Source organism: Apium graveolens, chromosome 2 (genome assembly GCF_009905375.1).
Source record: "Apium graveolens cultivar Ventura chromosome 2, ASM990537v1, whole genome shotgun sequence".
In the NCBI taxonomy this organism is placed as follows: Eukaryota; Viridiplantae; Streptophyta; class Magnoliopsida; order Apiales; family Apiaceae; genus Apium; species Apium graveolens.
The window spans coordinates 269,666,951-269,682,650 of NC_133648.1; the positions used below are offsets into that span (position 1 = coordinate 269,666,951).

The following is a 15,700-nucleotide window of genomic DNA, read 5'->3' on the forward strand; positions in this document are numbered from 1 at the left end:
AATAAAGAGCCCAATAACATCTTATTTGGTATGGGTTTTGCAATGTGTAATACCCAATAAGAGTCAGATTAGGGTTAATGGGGTCTAATTGGGCTACTATATAAAGTATATAATAGGGTCTTGGTCCTCGAAATAATTCGCAACCTCTACTCCTATATTCCCATCAGTTCGAGTGAGATACAAATAGAGGCCGAATTAAGTCCCACAATTCGTATTCTTATCTGTATTCATATCTATCGCCATGAAATCAGGTACGCTTTTATATTACAACTTATTGCGTAACCTTGATAATATCGCATAAGATGATCTCGATTATATATTTAAATCTAACAATTGGTATCCGAGCCAATCTTATGTTGAATTATTAAGTTTGATCATATTTTTTTATATAATTGTAATTAAGATTTTATACACGTATGATTTATGTTCTGCTTTTTTTTTTGTGTTTTGCGGCGCTTCGGCGGGTCATGATTCATGAATTTTGGAATCAGGCGTATTAGTTTATGTTTGTTTTTAATTTATTACGCATGAACACTTATGCGTGCCATTTTTTTTAGTTATGGCTTGAAGTTTGTATATTGGTTGTAATACAATTTGCTGGTCATATTTTTTTCAGTGCGGTTAGTTAAAGTAAATCGTAGAACATAACATCATGTGATTGCTATGTTATGGCTCCTGGTTATTTAATCATCTTTGTGGGTACATAGCAAAATTGTAATCATTTAAGTTTTCAAATAATAATTTTATCAATTTTATGTACTTAACATGTTTGTTTTCATTTGGCTATATTCGAAATTCATATGCGTTACATGATTAAGTCCATGTTATTAAATTAAGTTTATATTGTTAATCGTGTTTGTGGTTGACATGTTTTGTGACATACATGGTGGTAATTTCTGGGTTAACTTCTGACTAGTAGCAATTGTTTTTTATTTTTTACGGGAAGTTTTGTTGGATTAACAAATAAATGGGTGTAGAAATATTGAATTTTAGGAGATCATTATTTTTACAATATATGGATTTTGGGCACATTTTCTTTAGAAATATATATATATATATATATATATATATATATATTATTTTGTTCTTTTATTTCGTGAATAAGTGAGTTGAAACAAAATATTTCCTAAGTGATATCTATGTGTAGATTTTATTTATTTTGAAATATTAGGATGTGTATATTTATTATGTATGTGTTACATAATCGGCCCAAATGAAGGTTATTTAATGGCCAAATAATAAATGTTTGTGCGGGAATAAATGTGTAGTAATTATAAATTTTTTCATGTGAGTAATAACCAGCCCAAAGGAAGGTTTTTTGTTTCACCGAATTTATTATTAATATTTGATTTCTGCGTGGAGAGTACCACTTGTAAGTTAATATTTATGTCCAAAGACTAAATATTAATGTTGTGTTAGGTATCTTGTCAAATGGGCGCCCACACACACACACTATAGTTTTTTTAAAAATTCATGTTTTTTTGTGCTGCTATGTATGCATGTAACATGAATTTTTTTATTATTCGAGCTTATTTTTTTTCCAAATTGCTAGTTAATGCATCTGCTACTAATATAACTGCAAACATAAACTCCATTCTTTTGCTTAACGGCACAAACTTTAAGAGCTGGAAAGAGAACATTCTGCTAGTTCTCGGTTGCATGGATTTAGACTATGTTATAAGGAAAAATTAACATGCTTCTCTTACGGATGAAAGTTCTATTACTGACAAACTGAACTTTGAGAAGTCGGAGCATTATATTCGATTAATTCTAAAGATGATAAAGCGTAAAATTCATGAAGCAATCAAGGGTGATATGTCTAATTACTCCGATGAGGTATCTGTAAAGGATTTCCTTGATGAGTTTGAAAAGAGTTTAGCGAAAAATGAAAAGGCTTAGACAAGTAAGATTTTAGCTGATTTTGTTCAGATGAGGTATAAAGTTAAAGAAAATATTCGGGAGTACATTATGGAAATGTCTAATATCGCTTTAAAACTTAAGTCACTTAAGCTTGACTTGTTTGATGACTTATTTGTGCATTTCGTAATTATCTATCTTCCTGCACAATACAGTCAATTTACAGTGAGTTATAATACTTAAAAGGATAAATGAACTATTAATGAACTCATTTCACATTGTGTGTAAGAGAAAGATAGGTTGAAGCGTGACAAGACTGAAAGTGCTCATGTTACAACTACCTCAAAGGTAAACTACAGAAAGAGGATTAAAGATAAGGATATTGCAGTGGGAAAATCACAGCCTAAGAAATAAAAGACTCGAGATCAATCTATTACATGTTTCTTTTGTTAGAGTTCTGGGCACTTGAAGAAGGATTGTCCCAAGTACATCCCATGACGTATAAAGAAAGGCAGATTTTCATTATTTTGTTTTTTATAATTTTAATTTGATTTTTGTACCTAGTAATATATAGTTGGTAGATTCTGGTATTACTACTCATTCAAGTATCTATATGCGGGGTTGCATTCAGAGCCGAAAACCAAGTGATACTAAAAGATTCATCTATATGGTTGATGGCAATGCAGTTTTCAGTTGAATCCGTTGACATATTTTTAGATTATCTTTTGAGACTGGTCAATTTATTTAATTAAGAGAGACTTATATATAATTTTGATTTCTATTTCTATTTTGGACAAATATGGTTATCTTGTTCATTTGGAAATAAAATAATTAGTCTATTTCTTAATTCATCTTTAGTTGTGATTGGTTCTTCGATTGATATTTTGTATTTGCTGAATGTAATTGCTTCATCTAATGAAACCTTACAAATAACATCAAAAGGTATAAAATGATAATTATCGAGAGAGAATTATGTTATGTTATGGCATAAGAGTTTAGGACATATCTTTATGTTGGATATATTTGAGATGTCATGTCTAATATGTTTCATGTTTAGTTTTCAGATCTTAACTAACAGGAAATATCAGTTCTTAATGGAATCAGGACTTACTGGAAGTCAGGACTTAAGGATATCAGGACTTAGATTATCAGAAGATAATATCAGAAGATGGATATCAGAACTTAAGTACTGGAGGACTAACAGTTAAGGAAAGAAGCTGATTTACAGGAAAGAAGATCAAGACTAATAAAAGAAGAAGATATGCATGGAAAGAGTTAGAGGACTAGAAGAATTATATAAGATATCTGATTGATATATTTTAGAAGACAGAATTATATTCCATATCAATTAGAAGTTATCTTATAACTGTGTGTCTATATAAACACAGACATAGGTTTACACTATATGTGTTACGATCATCGAGAAGATCATACATTGTAACCTAGCAGCTCTCGTGATATTTGTTCATCACTGAGAGAGAACAGTTCCATTGTAACATAGTTTATTATATCGAATACATCTCTTTTCTGTTACTAGTATTCTAAATCGATTTGATTATATTCTACACTGTATTCAACCCCCTTCTACAGTATTGTGTGACCTAACAAGTGGTATCAGAGCCTATTTGTTTACACACATACAGTAAAGATCCAAAACAATCATGTCTGAAGAAGCAGAAAATCCAACCAAACCCGCCAAAACTGAAGAAACTCCAAAGACTCAAACCCACAGTCGATATGAGACTATCAGGGTTCCCATACTGAGACCTTCTGAGTATCCCATATGGAAAGTGAAGATGGCTATGTTTCTGGAAGCTACAGATCCGGAATACCTTGACAGAATTTATGAAGGACCACATAAGCCAACCAAGCTCTCTGTTGTGGTTGCAGATCAGCCAGCAAAGACCATACCAAAGGAGAAAAGTGAATATACAGCTGAAGATATCTCATCTATTGCCAAGGATGTAAAGGTAAGGCATTTGCTGCATAGTGCCATTGATAATGTCATGTCAAACAGGGTAATTCAATGCAAGACTGCAAAGGAGATATGGGATGCTTTGGAAACAAGGTGTCAGGGAACTGATGCAATCAAGAAGAACATGAGGACTACACTCACTCAAGAGTATGAGCACTTTGACTCAAAAGCTGATGAGTCATTAACTAGTTTATATGACAGATTTTTCAAACTCTTGAATGATCTGTCACTGGTGGACAAGGAATATGATCTTGAAGATTCAAATCTTAAATTCCTTTTAGCTTTTCCCGAAAGTTGGGATTTGAAGTCAACTACTATAAGAGACAACTATGCTCTTGATGAAACTACTCTTGATGAAATTTATGGTATGCTTAAGAGTCATGAACTTGAGATGGATCAAAGAAGCAAGAGGCATGGAAGAAAGTCAAGGAAAGTTGCTCTTAAAGCTGATGAGGAATCCCCTAAAGTGGCTGCCTCAAAGAAAGGCAAAGGAAAGGCTCTCATCATAAAGTCTGATTCAGATTCATCAAGTTCTGATGATGATGATGACTCAGAAACTGAAAGTTTACCTGAAGTAGATGTTGATGAAGAGATGATGAAATTGTGTGCTCTTATGGTGAAGGGTATCACAAAGATAGCCTACAGGAAATTCAGAAAGGGAAAGAAGTTTTCCAGGAAAGGAAGAAGTTTTGATAAGAAGGGTTTCAAAAAATCTGAAGGCAAAGGAGGAAAGTCTGACAAAGGAGATTACTCAAATGTCAAATGCTACAACTGTGGTGAGAAGGCCCACATATCTCCTGACTGCAAGAAAGGAAAGAGTGACAAAGGCAAGGCTCTTGTCACAAAGAAAAAAAACTAGACAGACACCTCAGATTCTGAAGATGAGGAGAACTATGCCTTGATGGCAAGTGCTGATAGCAGTTCTGAAGCTGCTGAGTTAAAGGTACCTCAAACAACTTATGCCTTTCATACTGATGATAATACTGAGTTAAGATTTTATATTAAAACCATGTTTATTAGTTACAGAGATCAAACTTTAACATGTGAGAGATTAACTTCTGAAAATCTTGCTTTTAAAAAGAGGAATGATTATTTTAAAAAAGACTTAGTTATGTTCCATTAAACTCAGAAAGATAGAGATGATGCTTTCTATGTTAGAGATGAAGTGCTAAAAATGAATAATTTTTTTAAAAACTGAGTTAGAAAAGGAGAGAGAGATTATCAAGACTTAGAATAACTCTGGAAGAGCAACTCAGGTGTTAGATATATTTGATAATGTCATGTGTAATATGATTTGTGTTTAGTTTTCAGATCTTACCTAACAGGACAAATCAGTACTTAACTGGAAATCAGCACTTATACTGAAGACATAACTTAAGATATCAGAACTTAAGTTATCAGAAGATATTTATCAGGAGATAATATCATGACTTAAGATGACGTTCAGATAAGGCAGGCGGCTGATTGAAAGGAAAGAAGATCGAGACTAAGACAGAAAGAAATATGCATGAAGAAAGAATTCTATGAAGAATAGAATACTTGGAAGAAAAAATAACTAGTTGATATATTTTAGGAAGCAGAATTAAATTCCATATCAATTAGAATTATCTTGTAACTGTGTAGTATATAAACACAGGCATAGGGTTTACACTATATGTGTTATCATTATCGTAGTTATTATTCTTTGTAACCCTAGCAGCTCTCGTGATAATTTGTTCATCACTGAGAGAGGACAGGTCCATATTGTAACAGAGTTTATTGTGTTGAATAAAATCTGTTTTCTGTTACTTGAGTTCTTATATTCTATTTGATTGTAGTAAACACTGTATTCAACCCCCTTCTACAGTGTGTGTGACCTAACAAGTGGTATCAGAGCAGATCTGTTAACACACAAACAGTTTAAGATCCAAAAACAATCATGTCTGAAGAAGAAACTCCAACCAAGCCCACCAAAACTGAAGAACCTCCAAAAACCATAACTCATAGTCGATATGAGACTATAAGAGTTCCCATGTTGAAACCTTCTGAGTATTCCATATGGAAAGTGAAGATGGCTATGTTTCTGGAAGCTACAGATCTAGAATATTGATAAGTGGATTTTATATCCACTTGGAATGCTTTATAAGCTTAAATTGGTGTTTTGGACTCAAGTTGTTGGTATTTTGATGTGTTTTTGTGTTATTGTATTTCAGGTATCAGTTATATGAAGAAAAGAGCTTTTAAAGGAAATATGATGAAAAGCGATCAGAATTGGAAGCCAAGGCCATTGTCAAGTTGTAGAGAATCTCAATAGCTTCGCGTGGGCAGTTGAATCGCCTAATTCTGACGAGTAGAACTCAAGTTATGGTCAAAACAAGATTCATCAGAATATTTTCCCAGTCGGTAGCTGAGCGCCCTCTCAGCAGAGCTGAGCGCCCGCTCAGAGAGCAGAGCGCCCGCTCAGGAGAGCTGAGCGGCCGCTCAGGGCGCGGCTGGTCGCTGATTTCGCTGAAAAAGCCTTTTTGAGTGGAATTTGACGATTTTAAGGGTCCAGGTCCACTAGGGGCGTATATATACTTAAAAAAAGGATTTTCATCATCAAGGAAGATTGGGATACCAAGGAGAAGACCTAGAAGCACAGAACAACTCCGAAAAAGAAGATCTTGTTTTCAACTTGTGATTCTTTGAATTAGTTGTAACTTTGGATGCTCATTTTCGTTCTTGTTGAACCTAGATCTCGTTTATTCGTATTTTAATCATTATTTAGTTTATTAAGACCTTGTTTTATACCATACTTTCATTGGAATTCATGGTGACGATGAGTTCGATTATGAACTAATCGTTGTCATGGGGTTCTAACGGATTTACTTATGGATTTCAATAGTTAATTTGTTTCGATATCTTGGTGTGTGGTGATTGATTGATATCCTAGTATTGGTTGTGCTTATTCGTCTTATGTGCGTAGCTAACATATAAGATAGCGTGTTAATCTCTATTGAAGCGACAGTGAATATAGAGGTTTAGAATTTACCATGCTAGCATAGGTTCAAGTATGTGTATGCATGATTCGTAGGTAACTCTAACCGTTTTACTTTTCCTATCTAATCAAGATAGATAACTTGTGCTTAAACCGTTATGTTGTCAAATTCTATAGACATATAGGGTCTCAATATAATTGGTGCCTATTCAGCTTCTATCTCTTTTGTGGATGTCTGGTAGAATGGTACTCGTGCAACGAAAGTTGGCGTTTATCAGTTTCGTGTTATCTGATTAGTGTCCTCACCATCACATGCTAAGGTTAAGAACGAGAAGGCTATTGAATGAAGTATTTAATGAAGTTAGAATCCCATGTTTGTCATATATATTAATTCAACCTCAATTAGCTTAGTTAATGTTATTTAGTATAATCTCTTAGTTTAGTAAAAACCCAATTTGTTATTTGTCTTAGCATTGAGCGATAACCATACATTATTGCATAGGTGCATAAATTGAACTTAACCTAAACCAGTCTCTGTGGAAACGAATCTGATTTATATCTTATACTACTTGCGAACGCGTATACTTGCGTGAATATTAGCACGTGTTTTCGCCCTAACAAATATCTCGACAGGATTTATGAAGGACCACATATGCCAACCAAACTCTCTGTGGAAGTTGCAGGTCAGCCAGCAAAGTCTGTTCCAAAGGAGGAAAGTGATTACACTGCTGAAGATATCTCATCGATTGCGAAGGATGCAAAGGTAAGACATTTGCTGCATAGTGCCATTGATAATGTCATGTCAAACAGGGTAATTCAATGCAAAACTGCAAAAGAGATATGGGATGCTTTGGAAATAAGGTGTCAGGGGACTGATTCAATCAAGAAGAACATGAAGACTATACTCACTCAAGAGTATGAGCACTTTGACTCAAAGCCTGATGAGTCATTAACTGATTTATATGACATATTTGTCAAACTCTTGAATGATTTGTCACTAGTTGACAAAGAGTATGATATTGAAGATTCAAATCTTAAATTCCTATTAGCTCTTCCTGAAAGATGGGATTTGAAGGCCACAATAATAAGAGACAACTATAATCTTGATGAAACAACTCTTGATGAAATTTATGGGATGCTCAAGACTCATGAACTTGAGATGGAACAAAGAAGCAAGAGGAATGGAAGAAAGTCAAGGACAGTTGCTTTTGTGGCTGAGGAGGAAAGTCCCAAAGTTGTTGCCTCAAAGAAAGGCAAGGGCAATGCTCTCATCACAAAGTCTGATACTGAGTCATCAAGTTTTGATAGTGATGATAACTCAGAAACTGAAAGTATACCTGAGATGGACCCTGATGGTGAAAGGAATCACAAAGATTTCATATAGGAAATTCAGGAGAGGAAAGAAGTTTTCCAGGAAAGGTGCAAATTCTGATAAGAAAGGTTTCAGAAAATCTGAAGGCAAATGAGGAAAGTCTGACAGAGGAGATTACTCAAATGTTAAATGCTACAACTATGGTGAGAAAGGCCACATATCTCCTGATTGTAGAAAAGGGAAAAGTGACAAAGGCAAGGCTCTTGTCACAAAGAAGAAAAGCTGGTCAGATGCTTCAGATTCTGAGGATGAGGAAAACTATGCCTTGATGGCAAATGCTGATAGCAGTTCTGATACTGCTGACTTAAAGGGCAACATGAAAAACATCCTAGTTCTGGACAATAGATGTTCAGGACATATGATTGGAAATAAAGCCCTGCTATCAGATTTTGTGGAGAAAGCTGGCCCATGTGTTTCTTATGGAGATGGCAACATTGGAAAAACTCTGGGATATGGCAATATCAATCTTGGGAATGTCATCATTGAAAAAGTAGCTCTGGTCTCAGGACTTAAACATAATCTGCTAAGTGTGAGTCAAATCTGTGACAGAGGTTATCATGTGGATTTCTTTGAAGAACACTGTGAAGTTGTAAGCAAATCTATAGGCAAAGTTGTTCTGAAAGTATACATGCATGGTAATATTTATGAAGCCAAGCTTTCAACAAGTACTGATGGTTCTGCAATCTGTCTGTTAAGTAGAGCATCAATTGAAGAAAGCTGGGATTGGCCCAAGAAACTCTCTCATTTAAATTTTAACAATATAAATGAACTGGTCAAGAAAGATCTTGTGAGAGGACTGCCAAAATCAATATTTGCTCCTGATAGCCTTTGTGATTCATGTCAGAAGGCAAAATAAAGAAAATCTTCATTCAAGAGCAAGACGGAATCATCAATTCTTGAGCCTTATCACCTACTACATGTTGATCTATTTGGTCCAGTTAATGTCATGTCTATTGCAAAGAAGAAATATGCTATGGTCATAGTGGATGAGTTCACCAGATACACGGGTGTATTTCTTGCACACACAAAGTGAAACTGCATCTATCTTGATTGATCATGTAAAGAAACTGGATAAATTGGTCAAAGATTCTGTGAAGATCATAAGAAGTGATAATGACACTGAGTTCAAGAATTTGATCATGGAAGAGTTCTGCAAAGACCATGGAATAAAGCAGGAATTTTCTGCTCCTGGAACTTCACAGAAAAATGAAGTTATTGAAAGAAAGAATAGAACTCTTATTGAAGCTGCACGAACTATGCTTGATGAAGCAAAGTTGCCAACCTACTTTTGGGCTGAAGCTGTGCAGACTGCTTATTTTACTCAAAATGCAACACTTATCAACAAGCATGGAAAAACACCATATGAGATGGTGAAGAAAAAGAAGCCAAATCTGAAGTATTTTCATGTATTTGGATGCAAGTGTTTTGTTCTTAAGACTCATCCTGAACAGCTATCCAAATTTGATCTAAAAGTTGATGAAGGAATTTTTGTTGGATATCCACTTTCTACAAAAGCCTTCAGAGTCTACAATTTAAGAACAAGGGTTGTCATGGAATCTATCAATGTCTCTTTTGATGATAAGAAAATTACTGGACTTGAAGATTTCAATGATCATGATCAGCTGAGATTCGAAAATGAAGTTTTAAATTCTGATTCTATAAATCCTGATAGTCTAAATCCTGATACTGCAAATATGATGGATTAAACTCTGATGTTATTGAAAATGTGGTGACTACGCCTAAAGAAAATGCATCTGTGCAGGGGGAGCATACTGAAGATCCAACCACATCTCAAGAAGCATCAGAATCTACAACAGGCTCTTCAAGTTCTGATTCGTCAAATTCTGATGGGCCAAGTTCTGATAATTCTAGAAACTCATGTTCTGATATTTTTGGAAACTCAAATTCTGAAGGATCCAACTCAGAGAGCATAATTTCAGGGGGAGCATCAGAAAATATTGATGGAGACAGCATGGATCATGGGGGAGCATCCAGTTCTAGAGAAAACCTTCCATCTGTAAGGAAGTGGACTAAAGCACATACACCTGACTTAATTATTGGAAATCCTGATGCAGGTGTCAGAACTAGAACAACTATATCAAATGAATGTCTCTATCATTCTTTTCTTTCTCAGTCTGAACCAAAGAAAATGGAAGAAGCTCTTCAAGATCCTGATTGGGTGCAAGCAATGCAGGAAGAGTTACATGAATTTGAAAGAAATAAAGTCTGGACCCTAATGCCAAAACCAAAGAACAGGTCTGTTGTTGGTACAAAGTGGGTGTTCAGAAATAAAACTGACAGTGATGGCATAATTACAAGGAACAAATCAAGGCTGGTTGTAAAAGGATACTCTTAACAGGAGGGAATTGATTATGATGAAACATTTGCACCAGTTGCTAGATTGGAAGCCATAAGGATATTTTTGGCTTATGCTGCTCACAAGAAGTTTAAAGTCTTTCAAATGGATGTGAAAAGTGCTTTTCTCAATGGAGAATTGGAAGAAGAGATATATATTGAACAACCTCCAGGCTTTGTAGATCCCAAACTTCCCAATCATGTCTACAGGCTTGATAAAGCACTTTATGGCCTTAAGCAAGCTCCAAGAGCATGGTATGAGACTTTAGCTCAGTTTCTTCTGGAAAGTGGATTTAACAGAGGGACTATTGATAAAATATTGTTCTACCTCAACCATGGAAAGGACTTACTTTTGGTACAAATATATGTTGATGATATCATTTTTGGTTCTACAAATGACAGACTTTGTAAGAAGTTTGCCAAGCTGATGCAGTCAAGATATCAAATGAGTATGATGGGAGAACTTAACTATTTTCTGGGCCTTCAAGTCAAGCAGAATGAAGAAGGAACTTTTATTTGTCAATTTAAGTACACCAGAAATTTGTTGAAGAAATTTGGAATGCAAGATTGTTCAAGTGCATCCACTCCTATGGCCACTGCAACAAAGTTGGATAAAGATACTGGTAAATCAGTAGATATTACTGATTATAGAGGTATGATTGGTTCACTACTCTATCTAACTGCAAGTAGACCTGATATCATGTAGGCTACCTGTCTTTGTGCAAGATTTCAAGCAGATCCAAGAGAACCTCACTTAACAGCTGTGAAAAGAATTTTCAAGTACCTTAAGGGTACAGCTGATCTGGGATTGTGGTATCCTAGAAAATCAGACTTTAAGCTAATAGGTTACTCAGATGCAGATTTTGCAGGATGCAAAATTGACAGGAAAAGCACAAGTGGAAGCTGCCAATTTCTTGGAGGCAGATTGGTTTCTTGGTTTAGCAAGAAACAGAAGTCAATTTCCACATCAACTGCAGAAGCAGAATACATTGCTGTAGGAAGCTGTTGTACACAGATTCTTTGGATGAAGAATCAGTTACTGGATTATGGGTTAGAATTTTCTAAAATCCCTATTTACTGTGATAATCAAAGTGTTATTGCTATGACAGGTAATCCAGTTCAACACTCAATGACAAAGCACATCTGCATTAGGTACCACTTCATAAGGGAACATGTGGATGAAGGTACAGTGTAATTGCATTTTGTTCCAACAGATCAACAACTAGCAGATATCTTCACAAAACCACTGTGTGAAGCTACTTTTACAAGATTGGTAAATGAACTTGGAATGGTTTCAGGTTCTTTCTCTAAATCTACTTAGTTTATGTTCTGATATATCAGACTTTATGATCAGTATTTACAGATATTACTATCTTTGTGTATTCTGTGATTAAATTGAAATTTGCTTAAGTGCTGATTGTTGTCTGATGTGAATTTCTAAACTTTGATAGTGATATGAATGTTTCTGTGACTATTTAATCTAATGAGGATAAATGTGTTAGATGCTGACCTAGTAGTATTTAATATACTAAAGATCCCATGTTTAAAGTAATTGTTTATGTGGAAATCTTTTAACACAAGAAAATTCTGATATTGAGCTTAGTTAAGTTTTCTTTGTGTATCTTATTACTAAGTCAAAAACTAGAATAGTGCTTCTTATCTGTTAAGTTCTGATGTTAGTAAATCTGATGGATGTACTAAGTGCTGATAAACCTCACTTATCAAAAGAAAAAGAAAAGAAAAGAAATAAATATTAGGTACTCCTTTGAGATCTAGAGTAAAAATGTGGAAGGGAAGACCCAAGTGCATTGCTGGTATTAAGTAATATGCATTAGAAAAGCAAAATAAAATTTTCTTGGTGACTTTTCACACTCTATGATTACTGGAGAAATACTCTGATAACAGCATAAATTCTGATAAGCAGTCGTGACACACTTACACTAAGAAGCCATTGTAAAATAGAATTTCAAAAGATGCATAAAATGAGCACAAAACAGTTGAGGTGGACTCATGCATGAACTCATTTTAAAGTAAACTTCAGAATAATGACAGATTTTAAGCAAAGTTCTTAGTTATGCCTTATTTCTAAGATGTACTGAAGTGAATCAGACTTTACTCTTTGTCTGATATTTGGCTTAATGCACAGACTTACACTCCATATGAATGATGAAAATTACAGTGGTGATAAATGTTGTTTTAGATGAACAGTTTATGTGTCAGATTGCATAAATTCTGAGGACAAGTTCTGATGGAAGTTCTGATGATTAAGTTCTGATGAAACCATATCAGTATTTGTGTGAAGAATTACAGGAATACACATTCACTTTTCGAGTTAAGGAGCCATATTCTGATGACTTTTAAATCCTGATAATAATCAAGTTTTAATGCTGACATGACAGTATTTATTTACTTGGTTTATTTTTGGTCATTACCTGAACGATAATATTTTTACAGAATATTGGTTTATGTGAGATAAAACAGTCATAATCATTATTGGTTAGTGGTTAGCGTGTATGTCCTGAAAAACTGCATGCGCACAGTAATTATTATTATATCCCGTGCCCATTAACTCTGGCTTTAGATCTTTTACTGACTATTATTATTACACATCAGTCTAGGGAGTCGAGGGGTCATTATTTTTACTTGTAATTGTTACACAGTCCTCGCGTCCCTTAGTATTCCATTGCCTATTTAAACCGATCAATCATTATGATAAGTGGCATTTTATACCACTTAGAACGTCTTAAAATGGCTTAAATTGGTGTCTTGAAATCAAGTATTTTGTGTATTTGATGCGTTTTTCTAGTGTTTATGCATTTCAGGGTATTAGTTGCATTTCGGAGGAGGAATCATCAAGAATAAGCCTTGGCATGTGTTCACCATTGCGAGAGGAAAAGAACGGGCAGATTACGGCGAAGAAACGGAGCAAACCTGGAATTTTTCCAGTAGGGTCCTGCGCGCCCGCGCAGCAATGCTGAGCGGCCGCGCAGCAGCCTTGCGCGCCCGCGCAGAAATGCTGAGCGGCCGCGCAGGGTCAGGGAAAAAGCTGAATTATTTTAGACTTCTACTTCTGTTTGGCTTCCAACTTCTATGTAATCTGAGTTTTATGGGACTATTATATAAGTAGATTTGAGACGTTTTCATAGAGAATATGAAGGAGATTATGTTTTAGATTGTGTTTTGCGCAAGAAGCGAAGGAGATAAGGAAGAAGACCGATTTAGCACACTGCAACGAAGAGGAAGCATATTTTCTTGTGATTCTTGTTTCGTTGTAACGTTGGATGCTAGTTTTCTTGCTTTGACTTATTTACTCTTGTGACGTACTCTGTTTTAATATAATTAGTTTAGTTATTATTTTCTTGTGTTGTTTATCATGATTTCATATGAACCCATGATGGCGATAAGTTCTATTATGGGCTAATCGTGATCATGGGGTTGCAACGGATTTATTATGGAATTCTTTAGTTAATTGTTTAATATTTTAGTGTGTGATGATTGCATGATATCTAGTATTGGTTGTGCGTATTCGTCTTATGTGCGTCGCGAACATATAAGATAGGGTGTTAATCTCTTGTGAAGCGACGGTGGATCTTGAGATTTAGAACTTGCCATGCTAGCATAGGTTCATGTACGTTATGCATGATTAGTGGGTAACTCTAACATTTTTATTTGCCCTATGTAATCAAAAGGAATAACTTGTGCTTAAATCGTTGTGTTGTCAATTTCTGTAGACATATAGGAACTCAACATGATTGATGACTATTCAACTTCTATCTTAATTGTGGATGTTTGGTAGAATGGTATTAGTACAATGAAAGTTGGCTTTTATCAGTTTTGTGTTATTCGATTAATATCATCACTGTCACATGCTAAAGGTAATAACAATGGCTATAGAAGGAAGTAATAATGAAGTTGTGATCTCATGAGTGTTTTATTATTGATAAATTGAAGTGTTAGTTAAGTGGTTAATTAAGTAGTTAATTATAATTAATATTTAATCAACAATTTTAAGTGTTATCTTAACATTGAGAAGTAATCATACATTGGTGAGTGAGTTTAATTAGACAATAACTTAGTCTGAGTCTCTGAGGGAACGAACTAGAAAGTATTATATATTACTTGCGAACGCGTATACTTGCGTGAATATTAGTGCATGATTTCGCCCTAACAAGTTTTTGGCGCCGCTGCCGGGGACTCGGCGTATTTGTTTAGTTTATGTACTTACCATCATTGGTCATTAGGACTCAGTGATTAGGACGTAGTAGTTAATTACTCTTTGCGGTTGTGTTTCAGGTACTTTAGCAAGCGTTTATGCAAACTCGTTCTCGTGCTCGCAAGAGGACCTTAGATACAGCTGAGGAGAAAGACGAAGTTCTTGATACTCCAGAGAAGTTAGATTTTGAGGATTCGGATTCAGGAACTGAGCAGAAAGAACCAGTAAACATGGGAGATCGTATTGTTCAAGCTGATCCAGCTCTTATGGATTTTTCTCGGCCTAAAATTGATGACATTCAGTCAAGCATCCTTCATCCGGCTATTCAAGCTAACACCTTTGAAATCAAGCCGGGCACTATTCAGATGGTGCATAATTCTGTTTCTTTTGGAGGAGCGGCAACTGAAGACCCCAACATGTACATAAGGAATTTTGTCGAGATCTGCAGCACTTTTAAGTATAATGGCGTGACTGATGAGGCTATCAAGTTGAGGCTTTTCCCATTCTCACTGAGGGATAAGGCTAAAGACTGGTTACATTCTGAACCAGCTGGGTCCATCACTACGTGGCAAGATCTTGCGCAAAAGTTTCTGGTGAAGTTTTATCCAATGGCAAAGACTGCTGCTATGAGGAGTGCTCTTACTCAGTTTGCGCAGCAACCTACAGAATCTATGTGCGAGGCTTGGGAACGCTACAAGGAAATGTTGAGAAAATGTCCACATCATGGAATGCCGGATTGGATGGTAATCACTGGTTTTTATAATGGTTTGGGGGCCCAATCTCGGCCCATGCTCGATGCAGCAGCTGGAGGAGCCTTATGGGCTAAAAGCTATACTGAGGCGTATAATCTTATCGAGACGATGGCTGCAAATGAGCATCAAAACCCAACTCAGAGGATGACATCAGGCAAGGTAGCAGGTATTCTGGAAGTTGATGCAGCCACCGCTATTGCAGCCCAGCTCCAAGCGCTAT

General features: G+C 35.5%; 1 non-coding gene across 1 annotated transcript; it reads right to left on the reverse strand.

Moving 5' to 3' along the window:
- Positions 1-15,351: 15,351 nt before the first annotated feature.
- On the reverse strand, positions 15,352-15,458 carry LOC141709577 (small nucleolar RNA R71). Its single transcript, XR_012570145.1, has one exon. It is a non-coding gene; the product is annotated as a small nucleolar RNA R71 (small nucleolar RNA).
- Between the last annotated feature and the right edge of the window lie 242 nt (positions 15,459-15,700).